Genomic DNA, 6000 nt, shown 5'->3' with positions numbered 1-6000 from the left:
GGGAACGGTCCATACACAGGCTGACTTCTGCCAACGCTCGCTGCTTTGACGGATCCAATGGCAAAGACGAGGAGCACACTGAAACGTACTGCATCTGCGGAGAACGAATGATAAGGTTATTTTATGGACTTTTTACTTCATGTGTTTAAAAAGTTCATGACTGCAGATACAGATAAAGCGCAGTTTTTTTATCCCATAGCTGTACGAACAGATGTAAGCAAACAAAGCTTCAACAAGGTATTTTTTAAATCTATAACTTCAAACTTTACGCTAACAAATTCTGACTGAGTACAGACATTGCGCTGTCTATGTCGATTCTTTGAAACATATTCAACGGTATTCAATGAAAGGGAAAAGGGAAATGCCGCACATGCTACGGGAAAGAAACAGAAATGTCCAATAGATACCTACCAATACTTCTAACAGCATGCCACCAGGAAACCCGTTATTGTGCCACCACCATTAAGAAGATCTAGACACCTTTTCCTTTGAAATGATCATAGATTCAAAAATGGGATTATTGGGAACATGCAAGGAATAACAAACATATTTTACATTTCAAAAGGGTGAAATTGCAAAGTCATATTTAACAGAGTGTAAAAAGTTTCTTTCGTCTTCTATCATCAGTAGATGCATGCTCTCTTCAAAAGTACCCCTTTGCACATAATTATCATTGACATTACTTTCCCCCTCCACAGCACGCGGGGTATTTGATGATAACCTTTTCCCATGAAGTGCCAAGGTGTCATAACAACAATGACTTTTACCGTTAGGAATACCGATTTCACATATACATGCTGGTAAAAAGCACATGTCGGGGGAGAGTGGTGCTTCTTAAGGTGAATGTTATGGCGTGCCCATATAGTCAAGTCTGCTTTCGGAACAGCTTAGGGTTTTTGTCTGTTATCACGAACTTGTCTGAATGTGTGTATCTACAACACTTGTCCAAAATACGTACTCGTCATGGTCGTGAGTTAAAATCGCTGTCTTTGATCAGTTTTCAAATGGAATGTGGTCCGCTGGGTCTTATTCGAGTCTATCTGAAGCACGGCGGTATGCAGAACTGAAGTCCGATCTCGAATCACTCTATTTATTTCGTTAAAACGAGCGTAAATACCATAAATACCTGAAGCAAAACCCATGTAGCGTGAGTCACGGCGGGTTTACCGATGGGACACATGTTACAGATGTGTCAGCAAAATAATATCAAATATTGATATTATAAACTGAAAAACCATCAAAATGTGTGGTTTTGAAACACGGTAAGAATAACACATGAATATTTCGGAAAAGCAGATTTAACATCAGGTTTTTCCTACATCTATCGACTTTGCTGAAAGAAAGCCTGGCCATTATTCACGGGGACAAAGGTCACTGTTGATTTTAATATCATTGATCATATTATGCGTGTTCGTGGAGAACAGGTGTCGTTGACAATGACACGTTGGATGGATTCAAGGGTGCACGCTCGATGTAACCATTACCAGTTTCTTTTCATTTTCACCGGAAATCTAACGTATAATGTATCTACAACCGTTACCGAAAGATTCTCGTGAAGCAACTATCAGAACTATGCTATGAGGCAGATCTGTACATCAGCGGTGCTCGCCACTGGGCTCTGACCATGATAGCTGGCGTCTGCGCTCTTGCTCTCTTTCCCAATACGCGCCATTTATGCTGGTAATGAGAAAAACGCACCGAATATTGATATCATCACTCCTACGTGAGTGCCATAGGCTGCCATAGACTGTAAGTACGATTCATCAGATCTTTGAGCCTCGGTTTCATTTGTTTCAAGTTGAATGAAGCAAGTTTACAGTTGAAGTTTGGATTTCAATCACCGTAAATCTATCTAGTCTATGTCTCTCATCACGGTGGTGACATTAGTTGAATATATTGAAAGTGTAAAGGCATAACACTACATTCGGATGACGGTCATTGGTAAATAAGCAAATGCGCTTGAAAAGCGGTATGACAACACCTGAAATTAATGGGTGCGATATTTGCCATTTCACATTATAATTTGATCAGGTTTTATTATTTAAACGTCACAATAAGTAAAGTAAATAAATAAACGAATAAGCAAAATTCACTTTTCACCGGCATATTTCCATTTCTATATTCGAAAGTATAGCTGCAAGTTGTATTAATTTAGAGCAAATAAGTCAATACTGATATTAGATATTAGACGATTTTGAATGTCGCTGGGCCGTGCATCAGTATCTCGTTTGGCTATATGAACTATTATTACCGCGAAGTTTATCGACGTCACGTTGGAGTATACATTCAACAATCATTCAACGTCTTCATTATCGACAACATTCTCTATATGGTTGGAATTTCTGTCGTTATGACAGATGATTTGGAGTACAATTTGTCGTCAGCGTTATTCGAAGACCGAAAATCACGTAATTATACTGTCATACCCTTCCCAACATCTAACTCTGAAAATGTTAATCCTGTTTGTAAATGTAAATGATGCAAACTTAATGCTCAGCATGAAAGCAAGTCATCTCTCTCTCTGTCTCATTCTCTCTCTCTCTCTCTCTCTCTCTCTCTCTCTCTCTCTCTCTCTCTCTCTCTCTCTCTCTCTCTCTCTCTCTCTCTCTCTCCTCAACATAACCGTGGCAAGTAAATGATGATGTGAAACATTTTTCCACTGGAAGCCGTCACTGTGGTTCACTTTTTGAAGGTCACTGAGATCAAGGTCAAGGTCAACCAACCGACAACAAAATTTGGAGACAGATTTTTACCATCCTCCGTGTATAAACACGATCACTAGGCTTTGTTTTTGCTTTAACATTTTCGTTTATGGATAATTGAGAGTTCATTCGCAAAACGAAAGTAAAAGCAGGGATATGCGTTCAGGCAATTGCTAGGGCAACCCTTTTCGTGTGAATCATCAGTCTTTGGTGTTAGTGTGAGTTGTGACGTAGGTCATATCACTGGGTTGAAAGCAATATCATGTTTCCTGTAGTCATCTGTACTAGCTTAATATGGGGAGTTGTGATTTTGTTCGGTAAATTGCCGCATTTTTTAATGATTCATAAAATCTCTTTTCCTATCGTAACTACAACAAAAGGATAGAATATACCACATACATAGAAACATAGAACATACCACAAAGGGGTTAACCCTTCCTATTGTCTTAGCGTGGCAGAGAGAAATTAAGTTGAGGCACATACTCTAGAACCATAATTTCTTCTTAAAAGGTGTTCCAAATGTCAGATTTAATGTAAACCGATTAAACATTTTCGATAACCTTGATATGTATACGCAGTTTTAGGTATCATGTAATAACCATGTCTTGCTAAAGAACAGGCATGCTTTGCAATTATGACGATAATGACAGCTGTGTACATCATGAAACAAGAGACATTTTGAATGTCGCTGGGCCGTGCATCAGTATCTCGTTTGGATATATGAACTATTTTTACCGCGAAGTTTATCGACGTCACGTTGGACTCGTATACATTCAACAATCATTCAACGTCTTCATTATCGACAACATCTACTATGGTTGGAATTTCTGTCGTTATGACAGATGATTTGGAGTACAATTTGTCGTCAGCGTTATTCGAAGACCGAAAATCACGTAATTATACTGTCATACCCTTCCCAACATCTAACTCTGAAAATGTTAATCCTGTTTGTAAATATAAATGATACAAAATTAATGCTCAGCATGAAAACAAGTCATCTCTCTCTCTCCCTCTCTCTCTCTCTCTCTCTCTCTCTCTCTCTCTCTCTCTCTCTCTCTCTCTCTCTCTCTCTCTCTCTCTCTCTCTCAACATAACCGTGGCAAGTAAATGATGATGTGAAACATTTTTCCACTGGAAGCCGTCACGGTGGTTCACTTTTTGAAGGTCACTGAGATCAAGGTCAAGGTCAACCAACCGACCATCCTCCGTGTATAAACACGATGACTAGGCCTTGTTTTTGCTTTAACATTTTCATTTATGGATAATTGAGAGTTCATTCGCAAAACGAAAGTAAAAGCAAGGGTATGCGTTCAGGCTATTGCTAGGGCAACCCCTTTCGTGTGAATCATCAGTCCTTGGTATTAGTGTGAGTTGTGACGTAGGTCATATCAATATCATGTTTTCTGTAGTCATCTGTACTAGCTTAATATGGGAAGTTGTGATTTTGTTTGGTAAAATTGCCACATTTTTTAATGATTCATAAAATCTCTTTTCCTATCGTAACTACAGCAAAAGGATAGAACATACCACAAAGGGGTTATACGAAGGTCTAAGGAATGATACGTCATGAATCAAAAAAAGTTTTAATTTGAAAGCTTACATTATTCCCACAATGGATATAATCGTGATTCCTCTGAGTGGCACGGACACTCACCGAATACAACCAAATAGTTAATAGAAAACTAGGGGCTTGCATTCACGGCAGTGCAGAAATAATCAACGTGGCAAACAGAACGTTCATTTGCATACCTAGAGGAAGTCGGAAGACGGGGAAAATGTGTTGATAAATTCCAGAAAAAGGAAATAAACATTGATGTTTTTGGTTTCAATTCTCTTCTTGAGTAAATGCCAAAAATACCACCTCATGTAAAAATGTAAACAGAAGTTTTTAAAATGTGTATTTGGAAATCGTATATGTTTGTGACGGCCAGACGAAGTTTTAGAGTCACAGACAGCTGATACGGAATGACATTTGAACCTCTCAAGTTATATCATATCCTTTGCATTCAAGGTCGAAATCATATTTAATTACATCGTATGATTGTTATTATATAATGTGCCAGCATGTGTGATCTTCCATGATTTCTGCATGTTCCTGAGGGGGCGAAAAATCGACGCAGATTTCAAAGATGATGATGATTTTTGTTGATTTTATGTCATATTGTGACGTCGTGAGTAGACAGTATACAGGCTGTAACCTGATTTTGCTACAGTGCAGTCAAATGAAACGAGACGAGGCAGTTAGCCCATTTAATCATTCATAGCATATTGCCGACCTCTCAAAAGATATATTTGCGTGGGTATATCTCCAGCGGTAGTAAATTTTTTCAACGGCGTTAGTCCATTCGCAAACAGCGTAGAGAGGTACGGGGTTACCCCTGATAGTAACGATAGTTAACGTTGTTCATAACGTAGACGGCGACTGATAGTGCAGAAGTATGAACGCCTACACGATAAACCGCACCAAACAGTATCATTACAGTGTCAATAACAGGTATCCTGATACGGCCTGGATATTCTGTAAATCCTGATAAAATATTATGTTCTGATAAGTACCGCTCAACTTCAGTAACAATATACTCTTACCTTTGAGCATAATTTCTAGTGGTTATTTTTACTTGTGTTTTAATGGATATTTCATGTGATTAAATCTTAATTTCTGCATTTGGTGTCAGTGCAGCAGTTTTTTCCTACTTTGCATGATAGTAAAAAGCGCCGATGAATTAAATAAATCTAATTACTAAATATAAAACGAAAAATTGTGATCTCATCATGACGTTATCCGTTAATATTTTAGCCCCTGCTGTATCTATATTGAAATATAAAGTACTTCCTCAACCGGAGAGGGGACTTTTGGTTGTGTACAGGCCATGGTGTCATCGGGTCGGAGGAGCTATAAATGCGTCAGGGATACCCAAACAACATCCGGTGACTCATGTGGTTACGGAATGTGTGTATTTATGGGATCTGTCTCCGTTTCAAGTCTGTGTAGCAATTGAAAGGAAAAAGCATCTTTGCAGAATTCATCAATGACCATCGGAGAGGAGTTGAATGCAAATTTACGGTAATAAATGCGCCACCGGGACTCTCAATTTTTTTTTACAATACTCTGGTTTAGCACTTAAGTGGGTTCATTGTGAAGCTCTTTGGGTAAATAAAGTTTGGATCGTCTTATTTTCTTGAGAATTGAAATTTTCCCCTATACAGTTAATACAGGAATGGGGGGGGGGCATTTTGAATTTTAAATATCGGTGAATGTTAAGTAATTTGTTTCTCTACTACCAAACTTTTCATGTCT

Source organism: Ptychodera flava, chromosome 20 (genome assembly GCF_041260155.1).
Source record: "Ptychodera flava strain L36383 chromosome 20, AS_Pfla_20210202, whole genome shotgun sequence".
Lineage (NCBI taxonomy): Eukaryota > Metazoa > Hemichordata > Enteropneusta > Ptychoderidae > Ptychodera > Ptychodera flava.
The sequence above is the reverse complement of the archived record's forward strand: the minus strand, read 5'-3'. Positions refer to the sequence as shown.